At 42.3% G+C, this 20,176-nt stretch overlaps 1 pseudogene; it reads right to left on the bottom strand.

Annotated features, from left to right (window-relative positions):
* Positions 1-12,347: 12,347 nt before the first annotated feature.
* Positions 12,348-13,542, bottom strand: LOC143589640 (UDP-glycosyltransferase 71E1 pseudogene; annotated as a pseudogene).
* Between the last annotated feature and the right edge of the window lie 6,634 nt (positions 13,543-20,176).

Here is a 20,176-nt window from a genome sequence, read left to right as displayed (position 1 = left end):
AACGGATTGCCCAACTTGAGTATGAGGCGGTGCAGAGAGATGTAGTGGTGAACAGGTTGACGTCTCTACTTGAATCCACGAATGCTATGCTAGCAAGCCGTGAGAAAGAACGGTTAGCATTTGAGGCCAGGTACAGACATCTCGAAGGATTATTGCCGGAAATGTCGGCAAGTCAAGTAAGTGACGTATGCTACATATTAATTAATTAATGCATTCGACATACATAATTGGCACTGTTTTTGTCACAATTCGTAGGTAAATTCTGTTCCCAACCAGGTTGGTTCTAACCAAAGTACTAGTGCTGTGACGCAAAAAAAAAATGCCAGCACCAGTAAGTATCTGACAGTTTCTTTGTTTAATACAACTTTCCATGTGATTTTTCATTTTCCATAACCTAAGAAATTGATTTGTAGGCCAGTTCTGTGGGAAACATCTTAACCTTAGGTGAGGCTGTGCAACAAGAATCCGCTTCTCATGTAAGCATTTGAAAGTTTGACTGATTTGTTTTAATAATTAACTTTCCATGTGAGTGTGCTGATTTTGCATAAGTTAATTGTAGGCCAAGTCTGCGGATAAAATAGTTGTCGAAACGGTACCCACTCCCCATATCGCGACATCAGTAAGTATTTGACAATTTCAGTACTTTTTATAATTCGTTTCCAATGTGAGTGTGCTCATTTTCTATTACCAAATTGCAGGCCAAGTCTGTGGAAAAAAGTGTTGACAAAACGGTAGTCGATCCCCATAGCGCGACATTAGTAAGTATTTGGCAATTTTGATTTTTATATTTTATAACCTGATAAGTCTAACAGTTCCAATTTCTTTTATATTACCAATGAAGCCTGTAGAGAACAATGTTGACCAAGCATCAACACAACTACACCACACTCCGGATAGTAACGGCTCGAATAAACCATCAGTAAGTATTTGGCAATTTCAGTTTTTCCTTTAATTGTTGATTGATTCATTGAATGGTTTTTAGGTAAAACGGAGAAGCCGCAAAAGAAAAGTTGATGCATCTACGGATGAAGCTTCCCCACCTGCTGTCATAAAGGTATGTACTGCGCGAAACATTGTTGACTTCAACTAAGCCATCTTAATTTCACATGCTTTATTATAGGTGTATGAGTGTCGTTTGTGTGTGCATGACAAGCGTAACAAGGTGGCAAATGGTAAAGTTCATTGGTCACCGGTTCCACAAAAGTTGCATGGAAAAGCAATCCAGGAGGGTTGCTATAAAGTTAGTATTGATGAAGTCATAAAGGAACAAGCAATTATTCCTTGTGAGGCAGGTGAAATTGTGACTGTTGGCAACGCACGTGGTACTTTTGTTGCTTGGCCAGAACACCTATCTTATGTGACCAGGAGGTTTGTTCCCTTTTAACTTAACCGAACAAATATCTATGTTCATTTTCATTTAGTTTAAAAAATGAACACTTGTGTTCGTTTATGTTCGTTTGTTTATAATCTAACCTAACGTAATTGAACAAAGATAAACGAACATAAATGAACTTCCAGCCGAAAGGTTCACGAACGGTTAAACGAACGTTCGGTTCGTCTGCAGGCCTACTATTTTGTTCTATTCAATTACAAAATACGACATTAATTATTCATATTTATTTTTCATATTCCGTTGTTCCAGCTACCACCACTCCCATCCTCAAAAGAACCAGACAGAGCTGGCAAGAAGGCAAAGGCAAAGTACACAACGATAGACCGGGTTACCAACCAGAAGACAAGGAGCAGTGTCAAGAAAACCGACGCCTAATTAGCTAGTATATAGGTAGTCGTTATTTTTGTATTCTGTAAGATATTTTGCATATACATTTGCTTAAGTGAATATTATTGTTATTATAATTTGTTTCTAATTTTGTTTTGTCATGCTTGCTTATAGTTGTTTTATATTACTGCACAAAAATAAAAATAACTATATATTGCCTAATTACATACAATTTGGCCACAAAGAACAAATTAAAGAGGTGTGGCCAAAAGTAAGACAATAGCCACACCTGAAATTACAAAAATTAGAGTCTATAAATGACCATTAGCCACAACATAAACATTTTTGTGTGACGAAAAGTTTGACAATAGCCACACTTTAAATTATTATGTGTGACAATCGGTAAGACAATGGCCACACCACAAACTACAAAAGAGTTTTTGAGAGGCAACTTCACATTTTTAGCCACATTCACAATAACCTCCAGTGTCTATAAGATATGATTAGCCACACAGTACCTCACTATGTGTGACGAAAAGTTTGACAATAACCACACTTTAAATTACGAAAAGCATTATGTGTGATAAACGGTAAGACAATGGCCACACCACAAACTACAAAAGAGTTTTTGAGTGGAAACTTCACATTTTTAGCCACATTCATAATAACCTCCAGTGTCTATAAGATATGATTAGCCACACAATACCTCACTATGTGTGACGAAAAGTTTGACAATAGCCACACTTTAAATTACGAAAAGCATTATGTGTGACAAACGGTAAGACAATGGCCACACTATAATCTACAAAGGAGTGTTTGAGTGGCAAGTTCACATTTTTAGCCACATTCACAATAACATCCAGTGTCTATAAGATATGATTAGCCACAGAGTACCTCACTATGTGTGACGAAAATTTTGACAATAGCCACACTTTAAATTACGAAAAGCATTATGTGTGACAAACGGTAAGACAATGGCCACACTATAATATACAAAGGAGTGTTTGAGTGGCAAGTAAACATATTTAGCCACATTCATAATAACCTCCAGTGTCTATAAGATATGATTAGCCACAGAGTACCTCACTATGTGTGACGAAAATTTTTACAATAGCCACACTTTAAATTACAAAAAGCATTATGTGTGACAAACGGTAAGACAGTGGCCACACTATAATCTACAAAGGTGTGTTTGAGTGGCAAGTAAACATATTTAGCCACTTTTAATGTAACAATTAGTGTCTATATCATATAATTAGCCACTCTATTATTAAATTTAAGTGGCCATTTCGTTGCTATATCCACACGGTATAGGTCACAATACAAGCTTAACACAACCCTATTGGCCACAATAATATTAAAATTATGTGACTGAAACATGAATTCATGTGGCTATATACGTGCAATGGTCACTCATAGTAAATTTTCATGTGGCCATTTTCTACCGTTTAGCCACACTTCTTGGAGAGGCTTCTTGATAGCTGTCACACCCTCAAAATCCACTAACGGAGTTTTACCGTCAGAGGGTGTGAACTGGCAGGATCGGAATCATTAGTTATAACCAAACCAAAGAAAAACGTTTAAATGAAAGTAAGTGCGGAAGCGTAAAACCTTAATTCAAAAGTTGCGTCACACAGGACGACTTAAAACCAAATGTAACTGTTAAAATTAAGTTTGCAGAATAAAAGTGTTTTCATTAATGCATGCTCCTAAACCGCGCGCCCGCCTCGGCTACCTGAGAATAACATACTAAAAGTGTCAACACAAGGTTGGTGAGTTCACAAGTAAAATAAGATAAATCGTTTAGCGTTTTGCGTAACCTCGTTACGACGTTTAAATGTTGCGTAACCCCGTTACGACGTTTGAGTGTGTAACCACGTTACAGCGTTTGAGTGTGTAACCACGTTACAGCGTTTAAGTGTGTAACCACGTTACAGCGTTTAAGTGTTTAGCATTACCAGATAGTGTTATGTCAAATTATATATCGATAGGTAGCTAATCTATACAACAAGTATCGCTAAGTGGTTCGCGACCGAAGCTGACTGTTTATCAAGTGCCCGTCACCAGGTCCTCCAGACCATGGTAAGTGTTAGCCAAAATTTACACCCACTCAACCTCCAGTTGAGCTTAGCGTCGGGTGGGGTTTGTCAAACCCAGTAGTACTACCCAAAAGTGACTCGCTATTCCAAATATTAACCGGTCCGATGTGTGGGACTTCAAATGTTACGTATGCCGCTTAGCCTTTACAAGTGATATATAATTTATAACAAAATCTTTCATATGCGTTTATCTCAGAAAATATGTTTATCGGAGTATGTTATCTCCCCCAAGTGAAAAACGTTTGAAAACAGTTTAAGAGTGGGGTAAGTGAACTCACTGTTTGCGAAGAATATCCGATCTAGATCACCGAGTGATGCGCGTCGTAGAAAACTCTCTAGCGTTCTAAAATAACAAAGAGATTTTCTAAGTATCGGAATGTTTAACGAGTCTCTAGACTCGGCACATAATACCTATGCACGTAACATGTTTCGTGTTTCGTTTGTGAATCGTGTGTGACTTAAACAAGTAAAATTGTGATACGATACATGAGTGAGCAATTACTTTCGTGTCACGTATTAATAACATACTTATTAGCAATTATTCCCGTAGGGGCATTTTGGTCAACAAACAAAGACTAACTAACCATTATTCCCCATAAGGGCAATTTGGTCAATTCATGGCAATCAACTAGCAACTATTCCCCGCAAGGGTATTTTGGTCAAAATACAACAATTATATAAAAACTATCATATTTCATGCATTCCTATACAACTCAGCAGCTAGTTTCGTTATGACAGAATTTCTACTTGAAAGATTGCACTAGTTTACCGATTATAACGTCTCAATTAATTCACCAAAAATTACCACAGGAGCATACATATCTTAGGTTTCCAGAACATCTTTTATCTTATTTTTATTCCATATAGATTGTTCATAATGATCAAAACATTACAGCTAACTTATATCAGTCAGATTCATGCACATCAGAATGTTATTTACCATTCCCGTTAAACGAAAAATCCAATAAATGCAAGACCACTTGGGTTTGGTTCCTAACTCAGTGAGTCAACCTCCAGAAGTGGAACCAACCCAATTGGTCTCGTAGTTCATGAGATATAACATTTACAACATAACCTAACAGCAGGTCTAACAGCTCAGCTTTGCATCACGTTTTTGTAAAATCATAAAAGTATACTTCCACTTATCCAAAAATTACGAATTTATACTTCATAGAAACTAGACTCAACCTAGTTTACTGCAGTACCCACAATCTCAATCAATTTTCACGTTTACACTTCGTTACAGTCAGTTAAACATCGTATATACGTTCTGTCCAGAATCTGTTCTCATCAAAACTCATCATAATAACAATCTATGAACTATCATGCATCCATATAACCCTCTAGACACTACAACTACTATCCATGCATATCAATTACACCATACATACAAGATTAGGGTTTTATTTGAACTCACAATCAAGGACACAACAATTAACATGCAATACTATCAAACTAGTTATCAATTCATTATCCAAATAACAACAATCATATTAATCATATGCATGAACAAAATCGGCCAGCTAGGGTTTGTTATTAACCCAACAAACATCAAATTCAATCAACAAGGATGTGAAGGATGATCAAATATACCTTCCTAGCACTTTGTTCTTCAATCAAAGGCTTGAATTGATGGTGTATGTGTGTGTGTTTGTGGATGGCAGCCAAGAGAGAACAAGGGAGGGGCCGATCGGGTCTTGTGGGTTTAGAAAATAGATTAGGGTTTGTAGTTAAGGTTATATTTATAGATATACAAGTTACACTCTAGTCCCTAAACTTCCAAATGTTACATCTCTAGCCTAATTAGTTGGTTCTTGTTTCTTGTTTAACATTCCACATAACAATCAAGTAACACACATATATCTAACACATAATAATCACATAATTAGTGTTTTGACGTTTGTCTTTTATTTATCAATCGTTCGCGTCAACTCGTTTGCGTTTCGGTGCAAATCCCGAAAGACTACACATGTAGTAAGTGTTAAGCGTCATTTAAACCCTAGTTTAAATGTAATGAAGTATGCGTTATAGATTCAACGATCTTAAAGTTTGAATTAACGGAGTTGAGTTAACGGGGTTAACCTGAAATTGACGATTGTCACAATAGCCAGCAACTAATGCCTGTACCCTTTAGCCACGCTTATTACCACATATGACCACTAAAAACTGTGTGTGGCCATATCATACCCACGGTGTCGCGACCTTTGGCCACATATGACCTGAACAAAATGTGTGTGGCTAAAGGCCTACGGCCAAACTTTTTTCGTGTGGCCGAAGGTCAATTTTCACGTAGTGATCAAGTCCTTTGTCTAAACGTTTGTACATTGATTATATCTTGATCTTGTGCTTCATCAATGTCACACCCTCACTTAGGGCCTAGGCGTGTGATCAATAGGTGGTACCTGTTTTGTAAAAACATCAGAGTCGCGGGTTTCATTTTAGCGGAAGTCTTTAGTTAAATATTATTATATTGAAAACTTATTAAAAACTCGGGTTTAAATACCCGTTTTATTAGTTCAAATACAGTTCTTTATAAAACATAACTCTTTATAATATTTTGAAATAAAATATATGAGCCATCAGATAGCATCTAATGACTATAACTCCAATCTTTTATTCCTTCTTGTTTGTCTGTTCTAACCTTTCTTGTTTTCCTGTAAAATGGTTAGAAAATACGTCAGCACACAGCAGGTGAATGACGCTGACTAATAAAAATATCTTTTCAATACCTTTGTGAAACCAACAATAATAGCTTTGTGACTACTCATTAGGCACCCAACTACATTGAGATCAAATTACCCTAAGTACCATGTACAATTAATTATATGCACAATATCATTTCTCTGAACAGTCCCGTAGACCTTCAGAGGCATGTTGATGATATGCATGGTCTCGGGGAACTCCGAGTCACCATGTATGTTTGGATCCAGACACATGTATACTCTTAATCAGAGTGTCCGTTTCTTATTATTGTACACAAAGTTTTAAGGATTCGTAAATCCTATGTAAACATTCTGACTTAATATAGATGTTTTGGGGCGTATTCACCTTTTCTGTTTATAATCAGTTTCAGATACTGATTCCTGTTTTCTGTTCTCTTCTTCTTGTTTTGTTACCTCGGACCTATAGTACGAGAATAACATTTGTATAAATAACTAGATCATCGATTTAGCTTTAGACCTTTAGTCTATTTTGGTATAACTTCAACCTTGATAAAATCATTTGTTTATATAAAACATTTGGACCTTTTGTCCTCTTCTTTATTTTATCAATTATCTGCTACGTTTCTTCTTCAGGAAGAAACGTCTATACTGAGTTTCTTCTTCAAGAAGAAACATTATTTAATTATACTCTTTGAATATATTTCTTAATATTAAAGAAATATTATTGTAACTATAACCTTTGCTTAAAAAAAGTTATATTATTCTTAATCGTAATCAAGGTTTGGGCTATACCCCCGACTATGGTCTAAGCCATTTATAATAATAAAATAATAACTTAGGCAGAACCCCTACCTCGCACGGTATTCGGAGTTAGATATTCCTATGTTTATACGGGCAACACCTCTACTCTATATGCACGTTTATTGAGGCGTTCTTGATCAACCTTCCTTGGCAGACAAATCGAGGTGATGTTCACGTGTCGCCGGGCCATGCACATACTTCGAGACGGAATGTCGGCTACTTTTGGTTGGCACACACTTCTAGGAAAACACCGGGTATTGGCACGGATTACGAGGTGATATTTGTCGGGTCGGTGGCACGCAAAACGTTGCTCGGCACGCAAACCGAGGTAGATAGAGTGAAATTCTAGTGAGAGAGTGGATGTGGGTTGTGAGAAAAGAGTCGTAGCCCCTCCTATTTATAGCCAATTTCGTGTCTCATCGCGGTACGCGATGGGCTCGTCTTCTAACGGCGCGCCACGTGTCGCCACGTGGCCTAACACGTCTGCCACGTGGTCTGACACGTCTGCCACGTGTCCTGCCCTGCTGCCACGTGCTCTAGTGACACGTGTGTGATGCGTCATCACGGCCCATCGCGCTACGCGATGGCTGTGTTCTTGGACTCATCGCGTATCGCGATGAGTCACTGGATATTATTTTTCATTTTCAGTCTCTTATCTTTGATAGCTTGTCACGTCAGGGTTTAACTCTCGATGTCCAAAAAATACTAAGGCGGCTTTGAAGCGGCTCGCGGAGATGCGAGCGTGCGAAGTGCAAAGTGCGACATCAAAGCGCCACATTGCGCTCAACGCCCTTCGGCGTCGCCATCGTCCTCACCCGAGCGCGTGCGCGTGCGTGTCGGGTGCTACGCACCCTCCGCTAGGACTACTTGGTGCATGATATTCATAAAAGAATATTACTATGAAAAATCTCTTCCTTATAAAGAGCTTTCATTTCTTTACCACTTTCCATGTAGAATGAGATTTATATTCCTTATTTATACCCAAGTAAAGTGCTTCCACTTTCTTACATCCTTCCATGTGGGATGGAGTTTCCTTTCCCATTTTTTTTTAATATGGAAAAACTTAACTTAGGAAATATTTAAAATTTCCTTATTTAATATTTTCTCATGACTTGTCTTGATATTATTTTTGATCCCTCAACTTTCCTTAGTTGTCAAAATTTGGATCGAAATTTTGGGAATGTTACAATCAAATGTAAATAACTAGTGTTTTACTCGGCGCATTTGCCGGATAGATTGGTAAAACTCGAGTGTTGGTAAAACTCAAGCATTGTAGGTCCCGGTTTTGAGGTGGTAAGTCGATATGAATTCAGTCAGTTTTGAGGTGGACCAATGGGGTGGCATCGGTCAGTAAAGCTCGGGCGCTGGTAAAACCCGAGTGTTGTCGATCCCGGGCGCTGAGGCTACGAGTTTACACAAATTTGGTCGGTCTCCGTCACTTGAGTTTCTATGCCCGAACTAAAAAAACAAAAACAAAATTAGGATTCGGTCTGTTTTCGTTGATGTGCATATAATAAAACAAAATGCGTTGATTGTACCAAATTTTGTCAGTTTCACTTAGCAACAAAACTATCTGGTCCACACCAAATTTAATGTTAAAAGACAAACTATTCTAACATACACAAAAACATAAATATAACACACTTAAAAAATGAAACCAACATTTGCAGCATCAGAGAATCAAACCTGAGTTTTAAACTGTTATAAACATTTTCCGTTACCACAAAACCATCCATCCAACACCAATGTATATGTTAAGTATAAAATTATTTATTACATATATAAAATCAGAAACACCACACTTTGTGACACTTAGTTCTCAGTCATACTAAATAAATAAATAGATAATAAGCAAAATCACGTGTCTTCATGTATGTCCAAATTCCATTGGTGAACAATAATGTACCTAGAATTTCTAATATACGCAAGCGATCACTAATAGACAGATATAACTATGGAGCATGATCGATAGAGGGAAGGCAGAGGGGTCGCCTGTAAATGGAGGAAATAGTTGTGGACTACGGAGGTGTTAATATCATTCATTTTTTTGGACTTTTAAAACCCTAACTAATAACACAGGTTACATTAGGGATGAGCGGATTTTGGCCTTACCTGAATTTAGACATGGAACCGGCACGATAAACTAATATAAATCCGATCGTCTTTAACGGTCCATATACTGGGTCCCGGAATTAACGTGGGTTTGATCTCGGGTTTCACATGTAGAGAATCGATTAGGACTAATCCTTACATAAACCTATTACAAGTTTTACATGTAATATTAAAAAAATTTCTCAATTGTGACATAGTGGTAGGAGACTTGGGTTCTCCAGTGGAAACTCAAGTTTGAATCTCATTTGTGTCATTTTTGGGTGAATATTGGCAATGAAAGATTTGAGCTAAGCATTGTGCAAAGGTTTCCAGTTCGTACCCTGAGCCCACCAGAGTTTTCGTCCCACCGTGTGTTCAGAGAGTTCTACCATTGTGGTGGTACAACGATTGTCAAGTGGCAGTCGGCAGTATCCGTGGGAACGCCCAAGCCAAACTCGGAAGCCAGTGTGTGTCTGGTAGTTTATACAATATAGTTGGGCCAGAGTAGGGCATTTGAGTTTTTCAAATTTAAAGAGTACGGTAGCTTAAATACAATAAATTTGTCATTCTAAAAAAACATGTAATATTAAATAACCTGTGTTTACCTACAAGCCCAACCCAATCAATTCCTAAAAACCTTAATTAACTTTACAAACTAGATCATCAATTACGCCTTAAATCAAAATTACGACGCTAAATCAAACAAAGTCTTCTATATTTAATCAACGGGAAAATTCCCTAAATAGCCCTTTTGAAGAGAGAGAAACACACAAATAGCCCGTGAGATTTCGTTTTCCAAAAATAGCCCTCGAAATCCAACTTACACGTGACATTGGGATTTTTCCCGTGAGTTTTCATGGACCAATCAAAAACTGCCATGTGTCAAGCATTCCCACCTACCACACAATTTTTCATCTCAAATCCGTCTTAAACGTTACTTTTCACATCAAATCTAACCTAATAAAAACCAACTTTAACGTGATATTTCAACCTGTTTTCGTCTCCAATGTGAGTTTTCAAAATTATGGAATTTTTAAGTTTTTTGAAATTCATCTCCAAAGATGAATTTCAATTGAATTTCATCTTTTTAAAATAAATCATATTCATCATCTTCTTCATCAAACTCCCATAATTTCCTCCGCCACTTAATGCTACCGGACACCACCACCACAACCACCCACCACCACCATATCGATACTCTCAAACCACACCCTCATCACCAACCAAACCCATGTCCCGGCAACCTGACACTACCGCACCCGACGTTGGCTCCTCATCTCACCACTGCACCCAAACATCAATGCCACATATATGCAATTCTTGGTCGGAAACAAGAACCACTATTTCATACTCGCGATGTCGCCGCCGCCATCTCCGGTGGTTACACAGTTATCCGCTATTTCTTTTAAAACTTAATTTATGAAAAAAAGATTAAATTCTCCTCAAAAACATCTTTGAACATCTTTGAAGATGGTTTTGTATAACAAATCCAACTTTGACTACTGATTTGTTCATAAAATCAACGTATTCTGAAAAGGGTTAGGTGGATGGGGTCCACATAAAGTATTTCTCCTCAAACTTTGTCTTGGCAGTTGAATTGTAATCAAAATTCGTCCCCGGAGTTGAAATTAATTTGAAATTCATCTTTGGAGATGAATTTAAAAAAAACTCAAAAATCAACTTTTATGAAAACTCACGTTGGCGACGGAAACAGGTTGAAACATCACGTTAAAGTTGGTTTTCATCAGGTTAGATTTGATGTGAAAACAAACGTGTAAGACGGATTTCAGATGAAAAGTCACGTGGTAGGTGGGAATGCTTGACACATGGCAGTTTATGATTGGTCCACGAAAACTCACGCGGAAAATCCCAATGTCACGTGAAAATTGGATTTCAATAGCTATTTTTTGAAAACGAAATCTCACTGGCTATTTGTGTGTGTTTCTCTCTCTTCAAAGAGCCATTTAGGGAATTTTCCCCTTTAATCAATCACTCAACCTAGTGCTCAATCAAATATTAATTTAACGTATATTGATCAATTAGACACCAAAATTGATAATCACATGAGACTAAACAAATAAACATATTGAATCATCTTTCAGTTAAACACGTATATCAAGTTGTCAAGAAATTAGTAATTGAAGATAGGAAAAAAATAAATAAATAAAACTTTATGCAAGCATACCTAATGATGAGATGTTTGAGGATGAATTAGTAATCGATTTGATGATCTCATAGTTTTGAAATTGCACAACACGATCGATAAGATGAGAGGTTGAATTGGAAGAATACTTTGGTTTTCAGTATGGCAGAGATCGGTCAACCGAATTGATGCAAAATCGAAGCCCGATATACCTCAAAAGGTCCGATTTCGAGGCCAATATTTTATAATTTTCGGGTACTGATTTGTGTCATTCTTCTTGTCAATCGGGTTGGGTATTAAGTTTCGCACACCCCTAGGTTACACAACGATGGCTTACTTAAGAAAAAAAACAACTACATATTGAAGGTTTAAGGAACAAGGATATTACCGCTACAACACTTTAAATTATTTGTTGCGGGTTCACTTCTAAAAATTTTAAGGACTCATTCAATATTATTATAATTCTATTCTACGTAAAATTTTTATATTAATGGGTTCTCACGAACCCAGTGTGCTCTATGCGGGTCCACTCCTAAGTTGCAATATTGACATGGTTTATACAATTTGGTCCACTTGATTTCAGCTTTCAGGGCCAACTACATCACCATTTTTGGATTGAGTCTCGCAATATGGGTGGTTTTGGCTATGGTAGCGTGTCATATCGTGTATAATATTTACCGGTCATTTTAAACTACATATATCAATATTGGGTTTAGGATTAGGTTAAAACTAGTTATGTCGTTATACCAAACTGCACACTTTTGAAAAAAAATAAAAATAAAAAAAAAATAACTAAGCAGTCTAGCATACTCAAAACCCAAACAATTATTAAAAGAACAAAGCGTACAATGGTCTTAAATATTGAGTAGATGATCGATTAAGTTTCCAACAGACGCAAAAGAAGATCCACCCTCAATAACTGCAGCCCTACACTTCTCTTTCATGTCCTTCACCTTCTTTCTCATCTCACAATCACTCATCAGCTTCCTAATACCCTTTTCAATATCTTCTGTCGTCGCGGTACGTGTGCTTGTGTCTTGCATTTTAATCTCCGTCGCCAATCCCAGTTCCACTCGAAGCAGAAAAGCATTTATCAGTTCTTTTGAGAATAGTGGCCATGTTGCCATCGGTACCCCACCCCATATACTCTCCAAGGTCGAGTTCCATCTGCAGTGTGACACAAACCCACCAACCGATGGGTGGGACAACACCGCCATCTGTGGGGCCCACCCTATGACCTTCCCCACACTCGATGTGCGTTCTAGGAAGCCCTCTGGAAGGACCCCTTCCAAGTTGTCATATGGTATCGGATACTCCATCGTTCCTTTTGGCGGTGGACGACGGAGTACCCACAAAAACCTGTGTCCACTCCGTTCAATGCCCACCGCCACCTCCTTCACTTGCTTCTCGTTAAAGGTACCCACGGTTCCAAAGCACAAGAACACAACCGAGCTCTCCGGTTGCTCGTTTAGCCACCTCATAATGATCTCCTCCTCGTCACTTAATTTCTTCTTCTCTAGCTCCAGTACCGGGCCTACCTGAAACACCGGTGGGCAGCTATTCATCAAATGAAGGGACTCTAATCCATAGCTTTCCAGATCATGAAATGTATTTAGTATTATACCATCCGACTCACGGTGTCTTTTCACGAGGTCGAGATACACTGACCCACCTTCCCTATCAAACACTACAATGGGTAACACCTTAACCGGCACAGGGTTGGCTAGGCCCGAAACTGTCAACGGTTCACCCGAGTTTTCCAACTGCATTACAGCATCATAACCCTCGTTGTCTCGTTTGTCCTGAAGGTAAAACATGAGCCCAAGAACGGCTGCGGATGTTGCGAAACAAGTGTAGGTTGGAGCTCCAAACTCCTTGGCCACATCAATTATGTCAATGCACATCATGTCAACAACGAAGCCAGCAAGTCGAACGGAGTCTGACTCCGCGATGATGCCCTGGACAATGTCTCTAATACGAGGCTTGTGGTGTTTGAGGATGTCCAATACGAAGGTTTTGGGTGAGAGGTGAAGGGGTAGGTCCCAGCAGAGCCCAGTTGGACCCGCAAGACTCACCTTAAACAGGGACGTCTGCGCAGAGACCAACTGGATCCGCAGGACCAACCATGCTCAGAGACGTGACGTCCTTACGCGCAGTATGCAAGCTGGTCCCGCAGGAAATGCCTCCCATGGTGAAGGACTCCGCCTGTTCCCGCAGCCTCGGATACAAGCCATGAGGGAAGGCCACCCGCGCAGCATGGCTACATGCACTAGGTACTTAGCTCTCGATCATTCAGTGTCACCTGAAGGAATGAGCAAAGCCGGGAGCAATCCCGCGCAGAGGCGGGAGGGGGAATACTCCCGCCCAAATAAGCCAGTCTGTATACTGAAGGACCTTTTACTGTACCTGACGAGGTATGGGCGAAAGATCTGATCAGGGATACGACAGCTCACTGATACAGTATGGCGAGCAGCATGCTCCTGTACTGTATCACTATTAAGCCGCTGCCTACTCACCAACTACTGTCATACCACGTGCGTAGCCGGCAGTTGGTGGAAAGGGAATAGTATACAGCAGGCCTGGTCACTATCAGCCGCTGCCTACCCACCAACTACCAGCAGGGCACGTGCGTAGGCTACTGTTGATGAACAGGAACACTGTTGCAGCCGGCCATACCTCCTTGGAAACCTACCTTCGGCTATAAATACCCCAAATGGTATGATCATCGAAACACAACATATCTTACTACATTATCATCATATTATACCTGATACCTGCTCTAGCAATCTCTTAATATACTTTTATATTTAAAGAGCAATCTAGTCTGATTCTCACGCCGGAGGGTGGTCACAAGGAGGAACCCCCCCCCCCTTCTCAGTGACGAGCTCACGGTGTCTGTTTTGCAGGTTATCAGAAGAACCATCTTCCAAGGGTCTAACCCCTCGTGGGAAACAGCTATCCAACCCCCAGGTTACCAGTAATCTGTCCGGGGTCCGGTTAGTGTTTCTTCATTGGCGCCATCCGTGCATAAAGCTAGAACTTTATTTTTCTCCAGTTTTTTCAAACTTCTACAAAGATGGTTAGAGAAGTTCCGGTAACCACAATCCCAGCTACTGGGGGGAATACCGGCAACACAGTTTTTACGAACACTACCCCGGCTACCAAAGCCGGGGCAAGTGAAGTAAATTTTACGAACACTACCCCACTTACCAAAGCTGGGGCAAGTGCAATAAATGATCGCCTACTGGGATCCACTGATACCCAGGTTGAGAAACGAAGACTCCCCCGCCAAACTCTCGATGAAGTTAAGGCATGGGCGGAGGCACGACAAAAGGAATTCCAGGCTGAGTTGGACGAACGCTTGTGTTCCGTGCAACAGGCCGACGAATTCGAATACTGGGAGGATGACTCGGAGGAATCCGACTCCGACGCGAACCCTCGCCATAGGGCAAAAGGGAAGCATAAGGAAACGGAATCCCAACCGAAAAGGCATTTTGGACAAGCCTTCAAACCAAAAAGCACAGGTGAAAGTCCACGAGACTTCTCTAAAACGTTCAGACCAAACGTTGCAAATGCAGGAACGTCCAAATTTGCAAGGGACATTGCTGAAGCAATCGCCCCAAAGAGTGCCAAACAAATGCCCAACATAGGCACATATGACGGTATATCCGATCCAGACGATCATTTGAACAGGTTCATAGCGGGGGCAACCGTCAGCAATTGGACGGAACCCACGTGGTGTTACATGTTCCAAATGACGCTGGTTGGGGCTGCTAGAGCATGGTTCGATCGTCTACCGGTCAACCACATCTACGACTGGGCAGACTTCCAACAGAAGTTTAGCCAACACTTCAGCCAGCAACGGAAGTATACCGAGGAGCAATGGACAATCCTCAAATGCATACGAGAGGAAGACGAATCTCTGCCAAACTTCATCACTCGCTTCAACTCAAAGAAGCTAAGTTTGGGAAATATCAGCGAAGATCTTGTTCGCGCTGCCTTCATCCAGGGCGCACATGACCCAGAGCTCATCCGCACCCTAACGGGTAAAGATGGCATGCCATCCACATGGGATGGCATCATGACAGCAGCAAAACGCTATGCGGAAACAGAGAAGCAACTGGGTAGAGATCTCCCACAGAGCACAAACCTCTACACCCAGAGGACGAGAGAAGACAACGTCCTCACCGCCCGACTAAATAAAAAACGAAAGCTAGGCATTTGGCAGTCAAGGTAAACTTTGACACCTCATCCAGCTTGCAACATCGGTTGGGCGGAAGGGATAATGTACAGTCGCACCGGAACTCCAGATGGACGCCACTCACCAAAAGCGTCACTGAGATATTCGCCACTGAAGAGCTCCCATGGCCAAAACCTCCAATAATCCGACATCGTCACGATGCAGATCGGAGCAAATACTGTGACTTTCACAAGACAAAGGGCCACAACACTGAAGAATGCATAGATGTAAAAGATATGGTCGAAGCATTTGTCAGAGATGGGACGCTCGCGCACCTCATGGCGTAATAAAGGCTGAGCAGGCGGGTGCGTATAGAACCCCAGCTGGGAAAAACACGAATCAATTCCAGCTTCAAAATCGAGACTACATGCTGCGTAAAGAACGAGATCCCGAACCAGGTGCGTATCGGCTCGATGGCACTCCCATCCCAACAAGGAAGGGAGCTCATTTACACAGTTTGCATGTAAATCAATTCCAATTTGTAAAGAAAAGGCCAAGAGCCACTTCTAATGGAAATGATTCTCTTTAAGAATATCGAAGCTGATGATTTTACATTTATACTTTTCTGGACACTAATATGCCGGTTTTCACCGCATAATTACGTGAAGTCATTGCATGGGAAGGCGGTCCTACCCGCACGAACCCAATAACGTGACAAACCTTCACGCAGGTCAGTTGAAGGGGAAAAAGTTCAGCACCCAAAAATGAAAGTGCCGGTCTATCCGCATGAATCATTAAGGAAACTGAATAATAACCTATCAACAACCGCGCGTCGAACGGTTAAAACTATCCAACACTGGTGACGGCATTCACATTACGTGAAGTCGTTGCGTGGGAAGGTGGTCTTACCCGCACGAACCCAATAACGTGGCAAACCTTCACGCAGGTCAGTTGAAGGAGAAGAGTTCAATTATCCCATTAAATGAAAGTGCCGGTCTATCCGCATGAATCATCAAAGGAAAATGAACACTAACCTATCGACAACCGCGCGTCGAACGGTTCAAAACAAAATTCTTAAAAAGGAAAAGGAAAACCTACACGCAGGTTAGATAAGGGTATAGTTTTGCCATCCTACTAAGTGCAAGTGACGGTTCTACCCGCACAATCACGAAAGAGGAAGCAAAACTTCACACCTATTATCAACCACGTTCAAAGGTTAACTTATCCTCAAAAGGTAAGAAAAACCTACACGCAGGTCAGATAAGGGTAAAGTTTTGCCATCCTACTAAGTGCAAGTGACGGTTCTACCCGCACAATCACGAAAGAGGAAGCAAAACTTCACACCTATTACCAACCACGTTCAAAGGTTAACTTATCAAAAGGTAAGAAAAACCTACACGCAGGTCAGATAAAAGTTAAAAGTTTAGCCATCTTACCAAGTGCAAGTGACGGTTCTACCCGCACAATCACGAAGGAGGAAGCGAAACTTTAACCCACTATCAACCACGTTCAAAGGTTCTTATTCTAAACACTTGGAAAATTGCTAATTTAAACTAAGTATGCAAGTCATAAGTTTATAAAGCAAGGAACCCAAAGAAGGAAATAACAATCTTATACGCAAAAAGATTAATATTTCAAGAATATATTACAAGAATGGCCGGGTAACTACCCGCCTAAAAGAAAAAAAAAAAAAAAAAAAAACTATACGAGTCTTAGCAATGGGAAGGGATCTTCAGGATCAAGCTTCAGGGCCGCTTCCACTTGGACCCGCTCCGTAAGAACGGGGTGGTTCGAGGAACGCTTTGAGGACAGCTAACCCATCATCAGCAGCAGCTACTTCGTCCACCTTCTCCACCACTGGATGCGGGAAGGCGGCGTATTGGTTCAATGCTTGGTCATAAATGGCTTCGGTATCCACATTGAACAAAGGGAAGTTGGAAGGCGGGACGCCTTTCTCAACAAACCCTAGACCAAGCAAGAAGCCGGCCTTTTCCCCATCCTCATGAGAAGCGTTGAGGGCTGCGGTCATAGCATCATCATAAGAAGTCTCTGAAAAGACCCGACGCACAACCTACAAAGAAAACACAAGTATTAGAACCTTTTCTTACAAAAGGAAAGCGGGAAGATAAATCTAAACATACCTGAGGCAACGCTTCTCGAAGAAGCCATTGGAGGGCAGCTTGAGCTTCGTTGTGGGCGCGTTCGGCTTCGCTCTTGTTAAGGTTGGCAAGTAAAACTTCCTTTGCGGCAGCCTCTTCGACGCCCTTAAGCTTCCGCTGCGTCTGGTCAAGCACCCCCCTCTGGTCCAGGATTTCCTGGAGTTTCTTGGCATCTTCCATTGCCAAGGCATCATGAGCGCGTTGGAGAGCCTCTAATTTGGCCTTGAGCTCCTCATTCTCCACACGCAAAGGCTCAGCAACGGCTTCAGCCTTGGCAGCCCTCTCGGTTGCGTTTCGCGCAGTCTCCCTGGCCAGCCGAAGCTGTTCATTCACAGCTTGGGCAGCCTTGGAGCGGGCCTCGAGTCGCGCTTGAACTTCAACCTCGAGGGCCTTGAAGGCCTTCTCCTTGTCGGCGGCAGCTGCCGCCAGCTGTTGGTTCTCCTCCCGAAGAGCACGCGCCTCAGATATGTCCTTGGCGTGAGCTGCTTTCAACTTGTCGTTTTCACGACAAAGCAGCTCGACGCGCGGCTGCATCCGGGCCTGGAGAACCCGAAGCTCATTAGTTAGCCTACCCTCCTGGTAGCTAACCATGGCTTCCCCCAACGCACCCGGAGGAGCAGCGTGGCGAGCCCAGTCCACGCACTCCACAGGTGTGCGAAGGGTTGTTCCTCGGCGTATGTTCCATCGAGGAACATACACTTCATTGGAATCCGACACTGCAAAAGAAACAAAAGCAGTAAGGAAAAGATGATACAAAACATAAGGGAAAAAGAAAGGAACCCTACGCACCTGTAGGGTCAATGACAGGCCGATAGCCGCCAAACCCATCACCTGAACCTAAAGGAAATCCATCCAACAGGTCAGGCAGACGGGAAGGTGGCAAAGATCGGCGTGAAGCCCTGCGCGTACCTGATGGACCGGCCATCGGAGCCGGTGGCGCGGGCATGGTGGCAGCCGCAGTGGTCGCCGTTGTGGTCGCCGCCGTGGTCGCCGCCTTGTAAGCAGCAGCAGTAACCGCCGGCTCTGTGAAGGATGCTGTAAAAATCGCACTCACAGCCGGCGGTGACGTCATCACTGCCGGAACAGTTGGCTCAAAGGAATGAGCAACTGGAACAGCGGATGCAGGCGCAGGCGCCTGGGTCGACGCCTCAGGAAGGCTGACCGAGCCTACCGTCATTGGCGGGGAGATACTCCCCTGCGGTTCACCCCGGAATGCGTCAACACCCACGCCTGCACAAAGAAGAAAGTGTTAGATAAATTTATAGTGATAAATCTGCAAAGACATTATGATTGTACTTACGGGTTTTCTTGACCCTGAACGTACGGACGGGCGGGGAGGAACCCGATGGAGCCGGCCTCTTGGTACCGGTCACCGTCGTCTTCGTTGGTTCTCCGGAGGTAACGGTCGTAGCCTCCGGAGCAGTGCTCTTCTCACCACCGGGCTTCCCCGCCACCTCTTCACTATCTGACTCCGACTCAGAGAGAACCACTGGATCAGCTGTGGAGGCCTTCTCCTTCCCCTTCCCGCCGGCAGCAGCCTTCTTCTTCCGCACAAGGGGAGGACCATCTGCGGATTCCTCAGAAGACAGGATGTAAGGATTTTCAGCAACGGGTACAGCATTGAGGGGTTCAGGATAGAATATCTCCTTACCTGGCCGCCGGTGGCTCAGGATCTCTTGGCCCGGCGGATAGACCTCCACAAACCTATCCGCCGTTTGCTCCAGGATGGGCAACTCATTGTCGTCCAGAGCACGAGTGCCCACCCGCACAGGACTGTCAGCTTCCCGCGGGAACAGGAGCGACTCCAAATTATTCCCCTCTGAAAGAAAAAGAAACAGTTAGAAAATTAACTAATATCAGCAAGAAAGACAAGACATACCATAAGGAATAGAGTTCAAACCGTATTCAAGAAGGATGGGAAACCGGGACGCATCCTTCCATACCCGGCTCATCCCCAGCAGCACCATCCCGGACTCCGCAAACCGGTAAACCGGAGATTGGACCCGGGATATCTTCGCGAACCATTCCGCCTCCTGGTAACTGGAAGCATGAAGGCTCGGAAGCGCTTGACCCTTCTTGAACTTCATAGCAATGGGGATGGCGCGGGCAGAGATGTAGAAGAACTCCCGCTTCCACGATCGGAGATTGCGCTCGGTCACGCAGATCTTCAAACCCTTAATACGGGTTGTCAGGGTGTACCACCCCTGGACGCACCTCCAAGTATAGAAGGTCATCAGGCGGTCCACGTAGGGCTCAATACCCAGAATCCGGCACACCCACTCGAAGTGCCGGACCTTGGCAATCGCCATCGGATGCACCT

This window comes from Bidens hawaiensis, unplaced genomic scaffold (genome assembly GCF_021521415.1).
Source record: "Bidens hawaiensis isolate Kalapana, Puna unplaced genomic scaffold, B.hawaiensis_p1.1 tig00037681_1, whole genome shotgun sequence".
Taxonomy (NCBI): domain Eukaryota; kingdom Viridiplantae; phylum Streptophyta; class Magnoliopsida; order Asterales; family Asteraceae; genus Bidens; species Bidens hawaiensis.
The sequence above is the reverse complement of the archived record's forward strand: the minus strand, read 5'-3'. Positions and strand labels throughout refer to the sequence as shown.